Below are 20642 nucleotides of genomic sequence, written 5' to 3' on the forward strand. Positions count from 1 at the left end.
AAAAGCAAGAGGTGCAATACAAACATGCAATTCTACAAAGACATTCCTACAGTGGACAAAATCACAAATCATGGCCAGGGACACCAGTTTCCCAGGATCTGGACTGACTCCCAGGAGCGGTGAGTGACATGCAGATTCTAGAGATTCTCAGTTACTGACCAACCCATCCTGGCTTGTGGCAGGAGTTATACATTGGCCAGTGAGATGCCCAGTATCCTATAGTGGCCTGGGGAACAAGTGTCCCAAGCTTTTGACTGGAAAAAGGGCAGATTGTGTTGTGATGCCTGTCAATGCCTGCCTGCTCACGGTTCCTTTTATTCATTAATGTTTACATGTTATTACAAAACTTTTCCAACACACCAAGAAGAAAGAATTGCGTAGTGAACGCCCACTTACCCGCCACCTAGATTCTACCACTAAGGTTTTGTTGCATTTGTTATTCTCATATCTATCCTTCTATCCATCCTTTCATCTGTCAATCAATACATCTTAATTTTATGGTACATTTCAAAGGAAGCTGGAGACCTTAGTATACTTGGCTTAAACATGTCTTCATGCATATTATCAACTAGAATTCAATATGTGCTTAAGGTGTGTTTGTAAAATGCACATCTTAAGAGTACCTTTGGAAGAATTTTGATAAATGCATGCATCAGTCAAAATCCCTACCAAGAAACAGGACATTAATAGCATCCCACACTTGTAAAGGACTCTGCCTTGCCCTCCCCCCTACATCACTTACTGACCTAATGTGTGTATGCTGCTCCCTGTGACCATGAGCACCTAACCACAGCTGTAAGACCAGGGTGGGCACCGGACCCAAAGGCAGCCTGTCCAAATGTTGGTGAGTCACCCTTGACCTCTGTGGCTGGTCGGACCAATCAGAAGCTCTCTCAGGAAACTGAGAAACTGCTGGCCGGGTAAGCGCAGTGAACTGAAGGGCCATGAGGCAGATCTGGGGTCACCGGGTCATGAGCCACATGGCAGTGGAAGTGTGGAGAAGCTGGGTCTACTAAGGCCTAAGGATGTGTACCTGGGAGACAAAGAGACTCAGAAATGACACAATCCCTGTGAGAGGCAGGTGGGTGAGAGGGCCTCCGCCTTCTCCAATTTCAGTAGCAGTCCCAGCTCCCTTCTGCCCTCACAAAACATCTTTTTGAAGGGAACTTGAGCAGGCCTCTCTCCAAGCCACAAAACAGCCCTGGTGGCAGAGGCCATGTAGACAACAGCACACAGAACAGGGCAACTCGACAGCTTGATGGGAAGTCAAAGGGGCATCCAGCCTGGGCATGTGATGGGCACCGCCACACCTGGCTCAGATCCTTCTTAAGTATTTACCCACACCTGCCACCAACTATCCCCCACCCTTCTGAACACACCTTGAGGACAGGTGCCAGAATGTCTGGTGCACCTTCATTTCCTGGCACCCTGGACAGTTCTTGGTGCAAGGTAGGTGCTCAAGGAACTCTCTTAAATGAATGGATACATGACAGAAAAGCTGAGAAAGCAGAGGGATAACGACAGTAGAAATTGCATAGTACTTACCAAGGGCTGTGCCACATTCTATCAGCACTAATCATCTCTCTCTCTCTATATATATATATATATATTTTTTTTTTTTTTTTTTTTTTTTTTGGTACCAGAGATTGAGCCCAGGGGCACTTAACCATTGAGCCACATCCCCAGCCTTTTAATATTTTACTTAGAGACAGGGTCTCGCTAAGTTGCTTAGCACCTCACTAAGTTGCTGAGGCTGGTCTTCGACTTGGAATCCTCCTGCCTCAGTTTCCAAAGTCGCCAGAATTATAAGCATAAGCACAAGCCACCACATAATCAGATCTTAACTCTCCTATGAAGTGGGTACCGAGGCACAGAGAGGTTAAGTAACTTGCCCAAGATCACACAACTAGCAAGTGGTATGCCTGGCACTGTACAGGCCCCAGTGCAGCCTGGCAGACATGTTGCTTGCACTCAAGGAAGCCAAGTGACAGTCACCTGTGCTTTTTTGTAGCAGACACAGTGCCATGGTGAGCATGGTATCTTTTAATATCATCCCCATGACTGTAATTATGCCTACTGTATTGGTAAAGAATCTGAGACTTAGAGAAGTTGGGTCCCATGGTGTCCCATGGTGACGACACATATTTAGAGGTATCCATGTGGCAGGCACTATTCTGTGGTACAGAAGTGAACACCATAGACAGCCTTTCCTCTGAGGGGCTGTGCATGCAGTGGATGGGGAGCAGGGGACAAAAGACAGGAAGGAGCACATAAACAAGGTGTGACAAGTGTGGGGTGAGTAGCCAACCATCATCAGATATGGGGTATGGTGGGGTGTTTTAGGCAGGAGACAGACTGTGCTGTGCAAAGGCCCCGGGGCAGGACACCTTGACCACGTAGAAGAAAGCAAGGTGGGTGTGGCTGGAGCACAGGGAAGGGAAGGCACATTAGAGAGAGTAAAGCAGGGGATTTGCGCCCAGGCCTGGTGAATTCCAAGCCTGTGAGCTCCAACACCACACAGTATTAACCAAACAGTGAGTGTGCAAGGGAACCAAACAAAGAATCGCCTCCAGAGGACAATATGGACGGTCCCAGGTTACAGTCCCTGTGAGGGAGACACATCCTTCCATGCAACTTGAGTTATCTGCACATCAAAAACCCCCAGCCAGTGCAGAGGGAACCGTCATCAATTCCAACCACTCTCACAGGCCCTTTGAGACAGACCCCACCCACCATGGAACTCAGGAAAATTAATAATCCCAACACTTGGTCTTTGAGGAGCTCTGTGGACACAAGTACTCACCAGCAGGAAGCAGCTTCAGGATGGATATTGTTTCTTTAATGCCCGTCACGGTTGCTTGGGATTTAGATAAACCCTGGGGACAGGCTCAGCTCCCACCCAGCTCCCACCCGCCAGAGGAGGGCTGTGTCTGGAGTAACAGAATGGTCCTGGGCTCCCCAGTGCAGACCTGTGAGATTCAGATCTCAGAAACACGACACAACGTGGAGCTGAGCATGACGTCAGTGTTACCGAGCAAGCCATCTCCCCTGGGGTCACATGAGCTCGCTGAGCCCAGGAGGCACGGAGGGTTCAGCTGGTGGCCTGTCAGCACAGGGATGCAGCCACAGCCCTGCTACAACAAAGAACAGAGACTCCCCCCGACCGGGCTCAGGGAACACAGCAAGCAGGGAGAGTGGGAGTCCACCAGCTGTGGAATTGTCCCCCTTCTCTCTTGTTCCTTTCCCTCTGTCCCACTCCCAGGGTTCAGTGGGGGTTTGAGTGGAACCACATACACCTCAGAGGTCTGGAGCTGCGCTGGAGTTCCCTCTCTCTGTGTGGTTAGGAGCCCATTTGCCGGCTGTATACCCCAGCACTACCGTCAATCAGCTGGCACGTCCTCTCTGAGACTCGATTTCTGCACCTGTAAAATGGGGTTCCTATCAGTGATCCCCAGCTCACTTGCAGTATTAAGTAAGACATGCCTCAAGCTCTTAGCCCAGGCTGGGTACGCAGTCGTCCCTGGAGTTCCATCACTGCAGCTTCTGAGTGCTCGCCATAGACCAGGTGCTGTGGGACGTTGGGTACAAACCCTGTCCAATGGGCATACGAGGAAAAGTCAGCTGACAGTGCAGTCACTACTGCCCTGGCCTCAGGCAGATGGCAAAGACTCTGGGATTGTATTAGCCATGAACTGCCCGAGCTGTTGCTTTTCTTCTCAACCCAGGTGACTGCAGCTGCCACCTGCCTGCCCCTTTCTTTCCCAAGAGTCACAGCGATCCTATCTATCACTGACAATCTTTGCAGCAAAGGGAAGGGGACTCCCCGGAGGGCTGTGTCCCCAGCCTCTGCCTCAAGGGGAAGAAAAGACAGAGACTTATCATGGTACTGAGGAAAGCCAGGCCCTCTCAGGGCTTCTCCGGGAGCCACGCATCCTAGAGGCAAGGAGACTTTCGCCCTGGAGTTGGTCTCTGAGTTCGAATCCTGCACTTCCCATCCCTTCCTCCCCTACCACAGAGTTACTCAACCTCCATGAGCCTCATCCGGCCCACCAAGGTTCCCTGCACATTTACTAGGGGTAGGCACTGCGCTGGATGCCTCAGCTCCCTTATCTGGTGAAAATAATAAAAATGAGGAAACAGTATGGTGGTTTCTCAAAAAATTAAAAATAGAATTACCACAGGATCCAGCAATTTCACCTCTGGGTATATACCCAAAGGAATGGAAAGCTGGGTCTTGAATAGCTATTTTTCCACCCACGTTCATAGCAGCATTCTTCATAAGAGCTGAAAGACAGGAGCAATCCAGGTGGGTGTGGATGGATGGATGGATGGATAGATGGGCGGGCTGGCCAAATGTGGAATACACATGATGGGACATTCATTAGCCTTAAAAAGGAAGGACATTCTGACGCATGCTATATCATAGATGAACCCTGAAGTCATGTTAAATGGATGGAACCATCACAAAGAGTCAGCACTGATGTGATTCCATATCATACACATACGATTTATATGAAGTATTAAAGTTAGTCAAATTCATACACCTGGGCTGGGTGCAGTGGCACACACCTGTAATCCCAGCAGCTGAGGAAGCTGAGGCAGGAGGATCACAAGTTCAAAGCCAGCCTCAGAAACTCAGCAAGGCCCTCAGCAATTTAGCAAGACCCTGTCTCTAAATAAAAGCTAAAAAAGAGCTAGAGATGTGGCTCAGGATTAAGCACCCCTGGGTTTGATTCTTAGTAGCAAAAAACAAAAATCACACAGACAGGAAGTAGAACAGTGGGGAAGGTGGGAGGCAGTGCTTCCTGGGGACTGAGTCTGAGTCTGCAAAGAAAATTCCAGCGACCAATATGGTGCTGGTTGTGCCACAGTGTGAATGTCCTAATGCCACCGAACTGCACACTACTAAATGGTTAAAATGGTACTTTTTGTGTTACACATCCTTACCACAAATAAAAATTTTAAAAATCATAAGAAGAAATCAATAGCAGACATTAACATCATCATTATTTCCAGTACTCAGGGAGAATGGCCGCCTGCGTGGATTGTTCTAGACTGGGCTGTTCTGGAGTCTGTGTGGCTTGGGAAGAGAACACTTAAGATGGAATGACAGTCTCTTCCCTACCACCACCTAGGCTTGTTTCTCACCCAGTTCTCCTCCACCCTGGGGTGACCTTGGATTTGGGGTGACCACACCAAGCCTTTGCTCAGGCTGCACCTCTGCCTGATGTTTCTTCTCTTCCTGTCTAACCAGCATGTGCTCCTGTGAAGACAGCCTGATTTATCACCCTCAGGGACATCCCCTCCATTAGGCGAACAGTGGCCACACTCAGCATGTGCCCTACCTCCTTGCGACAGCCCTCCTGCCTCATCAGCCTCCGCCAGAGCCCAACAACTGAGGGCAGACACTGGGTCTTATTCCTCCTCAGCTTCTGGCTCAGTGCTGGACACACGTGAGAAAGCCAGTGTCTGAGTGGGTAAGAACCCACACCTGTTGAGTGCACTGCCTGGGCCTGCTGGTCCCAGAGATTTAGGAGCACTGCCACATAACTCTAAAGGGCAGGTACCAGTGTCACTCAGGACTGAGATCAGAATGCAGCAAGTAAGGCACCCAGGTTAGCTTCAGGGGCCCCCCAACATCTCAGTAATGAAGGCACATCACATTTGAATGAAGTATTTCTAATAATCAAAATTAATGCAAAAAATCCTTAATGATGAGCAGGATGCAGTGGCGCTCACCTGTAATCCCAGCAGCTCCAGAGGCTGGGGCAGGAGGATCATAAGCTCAAAGTCAGCCTCAACAATTTAGCAAGGCCCTAAGCAACTCAGTGAGACCCTGTCTCTAAATAAAATACAAAATAGGGGTGGGGATGTGGCTCAGTGGTTGAGTGTCTCTGAGTTCAATCCCTTGTACCAAAAAAAAAAAAAAAAAAAAAAATCCTTAACAAACAAAATACTAACATTTTAGATAAAGACAGGTTCTGACTCTGTACTTACGTGGCTCAATTCACTCTAATTCCAGCCCTGTCAGATTCAGTGTTTATTTAAAAATTAGATATCGTATTCAACAATTTCTTTTCCAGATATTTAAAGTCTATGTGTAAACACTGACCTACAAGAATTTTCATGGTTGGGGGCTGTGTCTGTGGCTCAGCGGTAGCGCACTTGCCTGGCATGTGGGAGGCAATGGGTTCAATTCTCAACACCACATATAAATAAGTAAAATAAAGGTCTATTAACAACTAAAAAAAATGTTAAAAAAAAAAGAATTTTAGGACTGGGTTTATAAAAATGAGACTGGCTGGGTGTGGTGGCACACACCTGTAATCCCAGCTACTTGGAGTCTGAGGCAGGAGGATCGCAAATTTGAGGTCAGCTCCAGCAACTTAGCAAGAAGACCCTGTCTCAAAATTAAATAAAAAAAGGCTGGGGATGTAGTGGTAGAGCACACCTGGGTTCAATCCCAGCACTGCAAAATTAAGGAGAGACACTGGGCAACATGTTTGGTTGAACCACATGAAACTGCCAATATTTGACCATTTCTACTTAAAAAAGACAATTTTTATAATTCAATCCAATTTAACTACTCAATGTGAAGGGTGATTATATAACCTAAGGAACAACGAGACACTAGACAGCCATTAAGAAATATCGTGAAGACAATTCATGGCAAAGGGAAGTGTCCAGGAGACAGTGTTAACCAGAGCAAGCTACAAACAGCATGAAATTTATAATTTTTGTTTTCTTCAACAATCAATCAAAAAGCCAGGTGCAGCGGCGCACACCTGTAATACCAGCAACTAGGGAAGCTGAGGTAGGAGGATCGCAAGTTCAAAGCCAGCCTCAGCAAGAGCGAGGCGCTAAGCAACTCAGTGAGACCCTGTCTCTAAATAAAACACAAAATAGGGCTGGGGATGTGGCTCAGTGGTCGAGTGGCCCTGAGTTCAATCCCCGGTACCAAAATAAATAAATAAATAAATAAATAATAATAATAATAAATAATAATAAAAATAATTTTAAAAGATCTGAATCAATGATTTGCCTGAATATGAACAATATGAACAGTGATGACTCTGAATGGTGGGGTACAGGTGATTTTTTTCCCCTCCTTTTGATTTCCTGTCTTTGGGAAATTATTGTTTAAAGGGAGATGAAAGATCAGTTAAGTAAAAGCTCCTTGTCTTGATCGCACACCTTTCTGCCAGAAGGCTTCGTGTGGACCCCTCATCCCCAGGAAGGGTGCAGAGACTCACCTTTGGGATTCATGTCCCAGGGGCCCTGGCTCTCCTGAGCCCCCCAGGGAGGAAGTGCTTTCCCCTCCTTCACCACCTTCCAATGACAGCCCAGCCAGGTTGGTCTCAGGTTCAGAAGACAAGCCTGAGCATGGCTTTGCTGTCCTCCAGTGGGTGACAGCAGTGCCACATGAGGGACAAGCTTGGGGGCAGGCACCTTGCCTTCAGGCTGCTGCACCTCCTTCTCTGTTTTCATGCAGTTGACACCCAGCCTCCCTGGGCCGCTGCCTCTTTCTTTTATTTACTTTTAAAATATTACTATATTTGAGAGGTTTGGGGTTTGTTTTTTGTTGTTGTTTTGTTTTTGAGTCAGGTCTACCTATATATGTCCCAGGCTGGCCTTGAGCATTTAGTCCCCAGCAATCATCCTGCCTCAGTCTCCCAAGTGACAGGTATAAATGTGCACCACCATGTCCAACTCTAGATTCGAGGGCTTTTTTTTTTTTTTTTTAAATTCCAGAAAGCACAAACACTAGAAATACAATTACCTGCACTACCACCCGACTAACAACTGTCAATGCATGGTTACATCTACCTCACAAATGTCTCTTATAAAAATTAACAAAACATTACAAATAAAGACAAATTCCTTTTTGGTCCCCCTCTGTCTCTTTCTAGGGACACTCATACTCACTGTCGTTAAGTGTGCTGTATATCCTCTCTGGTACATTTTTATACTTTGAGGTATATATGTGCATGCTGAGTGTGTGTGTGTGCACACATACACAATGAATTGGTTTTTTTTCTTCTCTCTCTCTTTTTTTTTTTTGGTACTGGAGATTGAAACGAGGGCACTTAACCACTGAGCCATATCACCAGCCCATTTTTATATTTTATTTAGAAATAGGGTCTTACTGAGTTGCTCAGGGCCTCACTAAATTGCTGAGGCTGGCTTTGAACTTGCAATCCTCCTGCCTCAACTTCCTGGGCCACTGGGATTACACGCATGCGCCACCACATCCAGCTCTAATATCATGTTTTTAAACTCCATTCATACTGCTAGATATTGACATAGTTCATTTATTTCCCTACTGTAAGGGATTCATTCCAGGTGGTGGGCCTGCTCCCTGTGCACAAAACTCCCTGGGGCATCAGTAATATCAACACTTTTCCTGAGCTCAGAAGTTTCATGAATTTGGAGAGTCTAACGCCATTGCAAGGGCCCCCTCAACTCCTTCTAGTCCATAACACATTCCAACTTGTCCCCATCCTTCTGTCTTCCCATGGCCCTGGCTGAGGGCTGGGGTCCCACTTCCTCACCCCAATCCTCAGTTGACCCATCAATACCTCTGAGGCTCCCTGTGCTGACTTCAAGAGACAGGGCCCATCTTCCCCCTGGAAGCCGGGGGATCAGGTGGTGGTATCCTGAGAAATGGGTGTCTCCTCAGGCTTGGAGCCAGGCAGCCTCACTGAATCCTGGCTGCGCTGGCAGGTAGCCTTCCGTGTCTGAGTCAGTGCCTTCTCTGTGAATGGGCACAGTAGTCCTCAGCTCACAGGCCTATTGTGATGGCTAGGGGGAAGGTACCAGGCGCAAACCAGGCAGGTGAAAGCACTTCTGCTCTTGCCCTTCTTCAGTCTGTTCTCAAACCAGCAGCCTCAGTGATCTCTTAAAATCACAGTAGCAGGGCTGAGATTGTAGCTCAGTGGTAGAGTGCTTGTCCAGAATGTATGAGGTACTGGGTTTGATTCTCAGCACCACATATAAATGAATAAAACTTAATGAATAAAATAAATAAAACTAAATGAATAAAAACTAAAGGCTCAACAACTAAAAAAATAGATTTTTAAAAATCACAGTAGTCTTCTGCTTAGGTGGATTTCCAAGGATAGGTCAAGAAGACTTTGCAGGCAGGTGTGATAGTGCACACCTGTAATCCCAGCAGCTCAGGAGACTTCGGCAGGAGGACTGAGAGTTCAAAGCCAGCCTCAGCAAAAGAGAGGTGCTAAGCAACTCAGGGAGACCCTGACTCTAAGTAAAATACAAAATAGAGCTGGGGATGTGGCTCAGTGGTCGAGTGAACCTGAGTTCAACACCAGTACCCCTTGCCCTCCAAAAAAGGCTTTGCAGCTTTGGCCTAAGTCTCTTGGATTGCTTGCTCCTGGAAAGTCAGTCATCAGCCCATAAGGACACTCAGGCAGGCCCTTTTGGAGAATTGAGGCCTCCTGCCAATATCGAGCACCAAGTTTCCAATTATATGAGAGAAACACAGGTGACTACAGCCCCAGCTGACACGTGACTGCAACCTCATGAGAAAACTCAGAACCACCCATCCAAGACACTCTCCAATTCCTGGCCCAAAGAAACAAGGAGAGAAAATCAATGCTTATTGCTTTAAGCCCTTAAGTCTTAGGGTGATATGTTATGCAGCACTAGGTAACTAATAAACAAGTTTACAAATTGTAACAACCTGTTACTGCTAACAACTTATATACCAGCGCTTGTATAGTACTGTGCACTAGGCACAGTTCTAAACTGTTTATGTGAATTAACTCATTAATCTTCACAGCCATCCTCCAAAATGGGGCCTGCCAGCATCTCCATTCCACAGGTGGGAAAACCCAGGCACAGAATGTTTCAATAACCTGCCGAGTGGCAGAACTAGAACACACGTCCGGATGCTAGGGCTCTGGTGTCTGTGCTGACAACCACAATCCCAGGCTGCCCCCTGAGCAAAGCCATAAGCAGAAATTGGACACCAAGAATCCGGAAATGTTCTCAAATCTACATCCCTACTTTTAAGGACAGGATGAGAGGAAAAGAGAAAAAGGGCCAAGTCTCCTCTCTTCCCCCCACCATGGTCCTGCCCTTCTTGGGTTTCTGGCTCTGCCTCCTGTGGGGCCAAAAGGCTGGCCCTGAACCACAGCCAAGTTCATCTCCATGGAGTAAGGGGAGTGGGCTGTTGAGGTTTTGCCAACAGAAGTGCTGTCTAAAATTGTGCACATCTCCTGAGGGTGATGGCCCCAGGAGGTGACCATCATCTCCTCTGCCCATGGTCTGATTCTCTGTGACCCTGATTCCGGCTTCTTCAAAGTGGCATATCTAGTCTCTAAAGTGGAGAAAAATCTCTCCAAGAAAACGACTTCATCTAATTCAGGATTAGTAAATATAAGGCACATGGGTTAGGACCCCTTTCCAAGCCCTTTGCAGACATAGTGAGTCCATCCCAAGCCCTTTCCCACTCAGCCCAGATGCAGCTTTAGAATCCTTCTCACCCGGGACCCAGCCTTCCATTTCCACAGGTTCTGAGCTGGCTGCAGAGCTGAGATCTATTTGTCATTCTGGCTCTAACAGGACAAAGACAGAACACCAAAAGCAACAGACTGGAACTAATCCCTCTTCTTTCCAGGGGAGTAAAAGGCTTCCTGCCTCCGCAGCTCCTACCCCTCCTCCAAAATCCATTTCACCACAGCAAGACTTAGAAGGGATTTCTAAAAGAAAAGACTGCAAGAAATATTGACCTTGATTTTAATGACCATAAGAGGACTGGGGCCCATGCTGGGAGGTGTCCTGTGCCCAAAGGTGATGGTGAATCAGGAACCCACAGTCTGGCAGCAGCCATTCCAAAAAGGACTGGAAGGCCTGAGATCTAGGGAAACAAGGGCGTGTAGCCATTCCCTTTGTACGTGACCTTCCCTTGATAACCTCCTAGCACTTTAGGAGCACCAGTACTTTCCAACAGAAATAGAATACAAACTATGTATGTAACTTAAATTTTTTCCAATAGCCACCTTAAATAAATAAAATGAAACAGGTGAAATTAATTGTCATAATATATAGGGAACTGGGAATGTAGCTTAGTGGTAGAGAACATGCTTAGCACATTGGCAGGCCCAGGGTTTGAATCCCAGTAGTTCCCCCATACATACACAATTTAGCCCAGAATATTCAAATAGTATCATTTCAACACATTTAGAACATTATGAAGTATTTCAATATCTTTTTTTGATGCTCAATCTTTGAAATATAGTGTGAATTTTACAGTACATTTCAATTTAGATACAAATTTTTCACTAGAAATATTAATAAATAAAATTTAGTTAAAAATATAGATTCTGGGACTGGGGTTGTGGCTCAGTGGTAGAGCGCTCACCTGGCATGTGTGAGGCACTGGGTTCTATACTCAGCACCAAATAAAAATATATAAATAAAAAATAAAGGTATTATGTCCATCTACAACTACATACATATATATATTTTTTAAAATATTTATTTTTAATTTTTTAATTTTATTTTAAAATGTAGACTCTGCATATTGAAGTTCTTCTAACCACTCATAAAAGTTCTCCAACAACTGAAACAAATACAAATCAACAAAATTAAATAAAATTAAAGATATGGTTTCTCAGTTGCAATAGCCGCATTTTGAGTACCCAATAGCCACAAGGGACCGAAGGCTACTCTAAGATCGGTGCAGGTTTGGACCAGATAAGGGGAGCTCTCCCCACCCTCAAGTGATGCCAGGCTCCTCTAAGAGTCCCCATGACTTTTCTGAGGGCTTCTGGGGACCCTAGGGGCACTCTTGCTTGGGCCTGTCACCTCACACTCAGCTTAACTCTCTGCCCAGGCCCCTTCTCAGACCCTGTGCTTGGCTTGCCCTCAGCTTTGCCCAGGGCTGGCTTTCCGCTTCACCAGGCTCCATACTCTGAGTTCTGTGGCAGACCCACCCTGACCTCGCTCCCAGCCCCCAAGTCCAGACCCAGGCCCAGGTGTGGTTCAAGGACCTCCTTGTCTGGAAGGGTTATTTAGGAGATATTATGTTCTCTGTTACACACAAAAAAGTGGGATTGACCATCTTGGGGTGCATCCAGGGAGGACGGCATTTCATGTTTTGGGAGAAGGGCCTGGCCATCTTCGTGCCCCCACAAGGTGGCACCAACAGTGCTAAAACATTCCTGTGGGCAGCCTCCACTCTGCCTGGACCATCCCTTTTGGCTTGCTCCTCCCAAGGCAGCTTTGCCCTCCCTGGTCCCTGTGTGTGCTTGCCCGTCTCTTGGATCCCTTTCTTATCTGGCCTCTTGGATTGGTAAACTATTCAGGGACTGATCAAGACTATGTTCTTTCCCACGGAACCTCCAGCTGGGCTCTGCCCCAATCTTGGAATAATGTCTCCAGCCTCCCAACCCCAGTGAGAGATTCCACAGGGAGGTAGAAGATGGCTTTTAAGCAAAGAATCAGGTGTCGCACTTGAGAGGTGCCAGAAGCACCCCCCAACACACACATGCCACCAACTGACCTCTGACTTGGCAACTCTGGAGGGTAACATGGGTTCCCTCTGGCTATGGAAACACAAGGCCAGACCCCCTTGAATGCAAGGCCTTGAAGTATCCGAAGCCTCCGCGACAGTCTGTTTAAAGAAGTTAAAAGCCAGAGCTGCTGGGAGAAGATAAAGGGTTGAAAATCTGGACTTTGAAAGCAGCATCTGAAAGGGCATGACTGACAGCGGCTTGCGAAGGGGCACGCGTGACCTGAACCACAAAAATAAAGCAACTGCGGCTTGCCAGGGACACATGAAGCCACATCAGACCAGTCACCCGGGCACTTGAGCCTCAAGGAACCCAGCAGCCCCTGCACTCACACAGGACTGAAAAAATGCTGCCTGGAGTCCAGGTCCTTCCAGGCCTCAGGCTGCACAAGTACCCACAGCGGGGTCTGAGGAAGGCTTTGGTGCTCAGGGGCTCTGCTTGAACAGAAGGGGAAAGAATTCCAAGCGCCACATTGCCAGAAAACCATCTCCAGAGTTTCAACTGGACCTGAAGAGCCCACTGCAAACCGGATCAGGAAACAAAGGCAAATGTGATCAGGTGCCACCAGGAAGAGGAATCCTCCCTCCCATAAAGTCAGAGTCCTCCCCCATCCCCCCCCCACTCCAATATTTCAACAAGGGACCCATTATCTTTTGTCCCTTAAATCTCTTCAGGCACCAGCTTCCTCCCTTCCCCTCACCAGTCACACACACACATACAAAACACTCAGCTCACACACACTACATATAGCCCACACAAACGCACATGGTACACATATCATGCACACACCCACACACATCACATGTGATGCACAGACACATATCACACACACTCTACCTACGACACACACAAAACACACAAGGACCTCATTGATCTCACATTATAAGGGAACAAAGTGTTCCAAGCCACAGAACATTAAGAATCAACAGTTACAAATAAATTTGATCATCTTGCTGGAAATTTTTCTGGAATGAATGACATAGTTCCCTGATTTACCACGCCTGTACACGGAATATAATTTGTCACTTCCTGATGATTCAGGAGTGTGTCTGAGCCTGTCTGTTCCACAGCTCTGAGGCCTAATAACCTGACCACTAGCACTGACTGCTGTGCCGCTTGCTCAGGTTGCCCCAGCCAAGGACACCAAGCATACACCCTTGGGACGGTGGCCTGGACCTTGGCTCTCTGGATCTTTTTTTTCTTTTCAGTGCTGGTTGAACCGAGGAGGGCGTGTGGCTGTCTGGCACACTCTCTCACGTCTGTATGGCTCACACTCTCCTTCCATTCAGGACACAGCTTACCTGAGAAACCCTTCCTGGCCATTCAACCCTCATCTTTCAGCCCTCTTAGATTGCTTTATTTTATTTTCATAGCATTTCCCACTACCTAATAAATCATGTTGATGTGTTTATTTTCTGTTTCCCTCAGCTAGAATGTTAGCTTATTCCACTTCTATTTCTATTTTATTATCCCTAGTGTGGTTAACAGTCCTGGCACATAGTAGGTGCTTGGTCAATAATTGTCAAGAGAATGAATAAATGATGCCTTCAGCATTCTGACCAGTGTGTGCATGGAGAGAAGGGTTGCTCACACCTCACTTGGCCCTTTTTGGCCTGGTCCTTTGCTGTCAGCTGTCACTTCTCAGCATGGACAGCAGCTCCTAGCAATTCCCTCACCTTCGTCTAATCTGCTGGATTTGTAACCAAGGAAAAGCTAAAGGTTGCCAGGAGAAGAGCAAACTTGAACTGATTTTTCGGAACAATGTTGATTTCCAGGCTGTGGCCTCTGGCAAGTTCTATGCCTGTCTCCTGCTATCAATGCCCTGCACAGAGATCTTTGTAGCTTCCTTGAGGTCTTAGATGGTTGAGATGTCTGAAGTCCACCTAGAGACACTTCTGCATGCACATGTGTGCATCACAGATACCTTCAGTTTCTAGTTTAGCAGAAGGGGGCTGCCCAGCTCTGCCAGATGGTGTTTCAGGGAAAGACAGAAGCAGGTGGGTCCCAGTTGATTCTTCATGAGAATTTAAAGGTTTCAAGAATTTCTGAACTCTTTGTACTGTGGGAAGCACTTATCTAGTGACAGGGCCTGTGGAGAGACTGGGCTGGGCCAGCCTTTGTACCACTCCAGTGTTGGTTGATTCTGCAAAGAAGTTTTCCTTCTACTGCAAAGAAATCTCTCTCCCTATAACTTTTACCTAGGCCATCTCTATTTTTTACTAGGCCATCTCTATTCCCTGGAACTCCACCGAATAATTCAAATAAGTCCCCTGCCTTTGATGTTGGCTCACTGCTCAGCATTGATGAGAGAATCACAGTGTATGACATGTGCAGAAGTTTCTATTTTAATTGAGGAGTCAAGAGTGATTCTAATCAGTCAGCAAATATTTAAAAAATAATGATATTGACTTTACCATTATAATGTTAATAAATGCTTATTATAGAAAATGTTGAAGGAGAAAAAAAAATCCCCAACCTGTTAGCATTTTGTTCTGTTTTTTTTTTTTTTTTTTTGCATTTTTCCTCCAACAAATGCTTCTGGAGTGAAGACAAAGGAAAGTGCTGCTCTAGGGGCTTCAGGAGAGACCCACTGATAGTTTATTCCTAGGAATCTGAAAGGAAGTACAGTTCTAGGACTCACCCCAAGGTACTCAAATGCAATAATGTTCAAATCCCTTATACAAAATGGCAAGTATCTGCATATAACCTATGCACATCCTCCTGTATGCCTAAATCATGTCTAGCTTCTTATAATACCTAACATATTATAAATATTTTGTAAACAGTTGCTCTACTGTATTGTTTAGTTTAATGGAAAGGAAAAAAGTCTACATGTTTGGTACAGATGCAATTTTTTTTTCTCCAATTTTTTTTTTTTTTTTTGGTACCAGGGATGGCTTAACCATTGAGCCACATACCCAGCCCTTTTTAATATTTTATTTAGAGACAGCATCTTGTTGAGTTGCTTAGGGCCTCACTAAGTTGCCAAGACTGGCTTTGAACTCACTATCCTCCTGCCTCAGCCTCCTAAGCCACTGGGATTATAGGCGTGCGCTACACAGTTGTTTGAATCCACAGATGTGGAACCTGTAAGAGATGGAGGGCTGATGATCCATCAGACTTGAATCTTCCCCTGAAGATGCTCCAGACAAAAGACGTGTGCCTGGACTGTAGAATAAGAAACACCTGGATTCCAATGTATTCACTAACTATGGGTGAGCCTCAGTTCACTCATATGTTACTGGACCTAAAAATGGTACCTAGCTTATTAGGTTATTGAGGGAATTCAGAGGTAAACCTTGTAAAATACTTACACAGTGTCAAAGTATCCAATGAATGTAGCTGCCATAAATATAATACAGAGTAAATGGCTATTAGGAAGGCTAGACAGGTATAGATGATCAAGGACCACAGGTGTTTAGAGGCAAGCCGCTTGAATCAGTTTTCAAAGAGGGCCATACACTGTCAGTTACGGTACCAGGCAAGCATACTGTCTGATGATGTCAACTGAATTTACTGCCCAAATATAATCATTGTTTGACACCCATCTGAAGGCTTGACTCCCCTGCCTCTTCGCAGAAGACTCAAGTCCTGAATCTGTTTGGCCTCCTGTGTTTTTGTCCTGCTACTCATGGGGAAGGTGCTTCAGGTCTCCTTAAGAAGCAGGCAGGGTATGAAGCTCCAATCTTGTCACTGTAATGAACTGCTTGGCTCTGTGCTCCCCTCTGACCCTGGAGGGATTGCCTCCATTATAAAGTAAGACAGCCCCCAGGGTAGCTCGGCTTAGCCTTATCCACCAGGGTCTCCTCCATGTCTACCTTTCACTGGCATTTCTATACCCAAGGGTTTCCTCTGCTTTCTGAGCTAACACAGCCACAAGAGAACAAAGCCACTCCCATGGCCCTCAGAGCAGCTGGTGGGGGGATTACTGTCATAGCACAGAAATAAAGGGGCTGTCAGGAGAAGAAGCACCTTCAGACCAATCCTGTGCCCTGGGGCCTCTGGTTTCCTGGGAAGGGGCTCTTGGGCTATCAACACCCCCTCCAGATATAGATGTCTCTGAGCTGTCCCCATATCCCACAGGGAGATCTCAAAAATAGCCCAGGGAAGGCTAGGGTTGTGGCTCAGTGGCAGAGCGCTTGCTTCACACATGTGAGGCACTGATTCAATCCTCAGCACCACATAAAAATAAGTAAACAAAATAAAGATATTGTTTTAAAAACAATAGCCCAGGGACAGACCCTATTGACCAGAAACTGGCCCTTTAAATCAGAACCTTTTGGGAAAGGGAATTGTGGGTGTTTGTGCTTCTCCCTCCCCACCCACTTTCTTTAGTGTGGCATCTAGATAAATTAAATACAAAATCATCTTGTCATTTAGGCAAATCATATTCCCATGACACCAAAATGCATACATTATAAATATAAATTCATCCCGATCTTATTGAATCCTCTGTTTTCAGAGAACAGTGTCAGTAAAGCCATCATTGGTGTCCCCTCCTACTAGGTAGGTAGAGATCCCTGAAAAGCCTGAGGGTGACTGGAACCTTCTCCTGACAGGGGCCTAGACCTCATAGCACCCTGCAGGAGAACTTCCTTAAAGCCCTTTCTTTACTTCAAGAATGAAACTATCATTGGTTTATCAAAGCATCAACAAAGGCTGCCAATCATTCAACCCAAACTTAACACTCGGATTAATCAAGATCCAGTGATGGTCAATATTTTGTCCATGGTCACTGAGCAGTATCTCAATTTCAGGATAAGAAACTCCAGTTTAGGAAAACTCTTGCCCAAATCTCTCATGGTTTGACATTTGAAGATGGTTGTTGCAAATGAGTATACCTCTGCTGAAGACATCCAATAAAGTACAAGTCCATATAACACCTTGGCCTCCCATGCCTGCCTGTTAGAGAACTGGCATATGGCAAACCTGCATCCAAAACCAAAACAATCATACTGTTCTCCCCCACGGGGCAGCTCAAGATCCCAGCATGTCTGTTCTGCCTCCTGCATTAGGTGGTGTTCTTGACAGTGTACATCAGTGTAGATTCAAGGGACGTGTCCCCAGTATACTGCCTTGTCCATGAAACACAACACAGAAAAGTTGCAAACCTTGCCCCATCCTTAGCAGCTAAAGAAATGATGGAATCGGGATCTCCCTTTAGTTTTGCAAATCCTATAACCAATTTTTCACATCAGAATTTGTAATACATGGGCTGACAGCAGAACCCGAATATTAAAACTCAGGACCTCCCAGAGAAATCGGGCCATACAGTTGCCATGCCAACACCCCATAATGCCAAACAAGTGTCTCCGAAGTCCAGAAGGAACTGGGCTGGCTTCAAACAATCCAGACAGCAAGAAGGCAGAGCTGCCGCCTGGGCAGCCTGTTATACAGCCCTTCCCTTACCCGGCTCAGCTCTTTGATTCCCCAGGGGAGTGATGATGACGCTTGTCTGAATTTGCTCAGCTTCTGAAATCAGGACTGGCCACCTCATTCTCTAAGAATCTGAAAATCCACATGCAACATTCTGACCTGCCTGAAACGGCAAGGACAGTCAGTGGCTACAATTCCAGGGAGAACAATTCCCCAGCTGCACCTGCCCCTTTCAAGTTGAACAAAGGATTCCACTCCTGAAGATGCATGATCTTGCATTTCCTTACCTCCTTACTTACAGTCAGGGTGGACTTGCAAAGAAATATCAAGGTTATCTGAAGCTTCGACCATTGACTGCTCTCAGAAAAGGGCCAGAACGCTATTGCACTTCTTTGCAAAAGAAGTTCTTATTAGGACTTGTTGTGTTCACCAATGTGGAGACGCCAGGAGCTTCCAACACAGTCCCTGCATGCAGAATTTATGCTCGCTTTAGAACTACTCAGAAGTGAATTAACTCAAAGACAGGAATATAAGACCAGGCAGTGTTAAGGGCAGTGTGTGATTGGCACTGATGCTGACGGAAAAGACTTCCAGAGATAAAGCTTAAGAACGGAGAGGGAGCTGGCTGTGTGCTTAAGTGGCCAGAGAAGGCTCAGTCACTTCGACCCCTGATATTATTACTCTCCCTTTCTTCCTACACCTTCTCTTCCAGGCTCCCAGGTGTCTTCCTGATCCTCTTTTACTCTTTTAAACTTAGCTTCCAGATCTCAGCCCTTTTCTTACCTGCAGCAAGTTAACACCTGTGGTGATAAGGAGGGGCAAGAAGATGCTAGCCAGCACATTCCCCCCACCTCTAATTCCTACCCCTCAAAACAAGGGTTGTACTCCTCTAGCAGTGTCCCCACTCCAGGGCTCACACGTGGGAGGAAGCAGGAGAGAGATGCCCCAGCAAGGTTAGGGTCATGGTTCTGCAGAAGAGGGTCTGGGTGACTTAACCATGCCCTCTCTCTTCCTCGATACCCTCCCTTGGCCTTTTTCCCCTTCCAACTCAGAGCCTCCTCCCATCAGTCACCAGCATCTGGCCAGCTTGCATCTCCCCTCCTAGCCCCAGGCTGGCCTTCCCTGAGACCAGGCTAGTTCTCCCAGATGAAGGCAGCTAGGATGAGGGCAGTGTGGGAGCTCCCTGGGGTCTGGGGCCACTACTGGTCTGGCTGGTTCCAGTTGTAACCTAGACTTCAGCCCTCTGGGGTCTTGACACAGGAGTCTTTTCCTCCAGGCTTTCAGTCCAAACACTGTCAAGTGCTTTGGAAACAGTGTCCTAGGGAAAGGATCCAGAGCTCAAAAGGAAACCCTCCATTTAAATAGGCTTGCCCCCACAGATGCATCCAGACTGGGATCTAGGATAAAGTTCATAACCCATTATTTCTGCAAAGGTCAGGTTCCTTTGCAGAAATAATGGTTCCTTTGCTGAGGATTTTCACTTCTTCCCAGGTGGGTAACAAGAGTGGAATCTGGGGCAGGATGGGAATATGAGAGTGGTCCACCGATTGCTTCATGTTCCTGGAGTTCTGAGGCACCTTTGGGTAAGTATCGAGTACGCTAGTCGGTAACAAACCTCAGCTCTCCTGACCTTGTACCTCCCCGAGGAGCTCCTCACCCCGCCTCTCCCAGGCCCAGATCTTTCCACGTCAGGATTGCACCCTCCCCCAATCCCCTACTCCGGCTCCACTCTGCTTCCTGGTCCTCGCTCCCCCAGGCTGCCGCGGACAGCAGTCTGTCGGGAGGGTAGTCAGAGACTCTCGTTCACCACTGGCCCCTGATGGAAGAACGCACCAGAACGCACCCGTTCGAGTGCGCTCTCTGCGGGTCCCAGAGTCTCCTGCTTCAACAGGTGCCCCTGCCTGGCCACAAGAAGCTGTCACCCCGTGCCCGGGCGAAAGGCGGCGACAGGAACGCCCCCTGCAGGACGGCTGGGGCTCCGCATGCCACCGCCGGGGTCCCCAGAGCGCCTAGGGCCCCGCAGCTCCACCAAAGCCCCAACCATTCCACACAGCCTTTGTTTCTCTGCTTGCTAAGCTGTCCCGGAGGTGACCCCATGCGAAGGAATCGCCGAGTCCAGGCGCGGACACAGCCGGCTCAACTGTAGTGTGAATCCTAAGGTTGGGGGTGCAGGGCGCTTACAGTACAAGACCCTTCCCTGACCCACAGAACCCCCTTGGAAGGGTGTCAATGCCAAAGAAAAAGGTCCACGTTGATCCGGATGAGAAGCAGCGCTTAGCCACCCTTCCCTACCCACGCCCCCACCCGATGTCCTTTATCCCCAGGAGGCTGGAGAACCAGTGCGCACCGCCACCTACGCGCTCAGCTGCGCGGTTTCCACCGACTGATCGCTGCGCTCAAGGACCAGCTGCTTTCTGCCCCCGGCAAGGCACCCGCAGCCCCTCAGCCCCCAGCCCCGGCTGCACAGAGCCGGGAGATCCGCCACGTTCCCAGTCGCGCGTGCACGCAGGGCCCACCAAACTTGCAGCACTTTCTCCCAACCCCCACCCACTGTCACCCTCCCTCCATCCGTGCACCCTGGCCCCGCCGGACCGGCAGAGGTTGCCATAACAACAAATAGGAATGCTCCAACGTATACAAAGCCGGCCTGGCGCGGCGGGCCCCGAGCCCTGGGCTGCCGCGCGGGGGCAGGACGCGCGCCGCGGCTCCCCCGCCGGCCGGCCGCCCGGC

The 20642-nt window shown here is 47.6% G+C and overlaps 1 protein-coding gene across 1 annotated transcript in view; it reads right to left on the bottom strand.

Annotated features, from left to right (window-relative positions):
• The window catches only part of Galnt16 (polypeptide N-acetylgalactosaminyltransferase 16), a 93139-nt gene that overhangs the window by 71530 nt on the left and 967 nt on the right, over positions 1-20642 (bottom strand). The window lies entirely within an intron of this gene.

The sequence above is a fragment of the Marmota monax genome, unplaced genomic scaffold (genome assembly GCF_021218885.2).
Source record: "Marmota monax isolate L192 unplaced genomic scaffold, Marmota_monax_Labrador192_F-V1.1 WCK01_AAM20220418_F8-fsc00001, whole genome shotgun sequence".
Lineage (NCBI taxonomy): Eukaryota > Metazoa > Chordata > Mammalia > Rodentia > Sciuridae > Marmota > Marmota monax.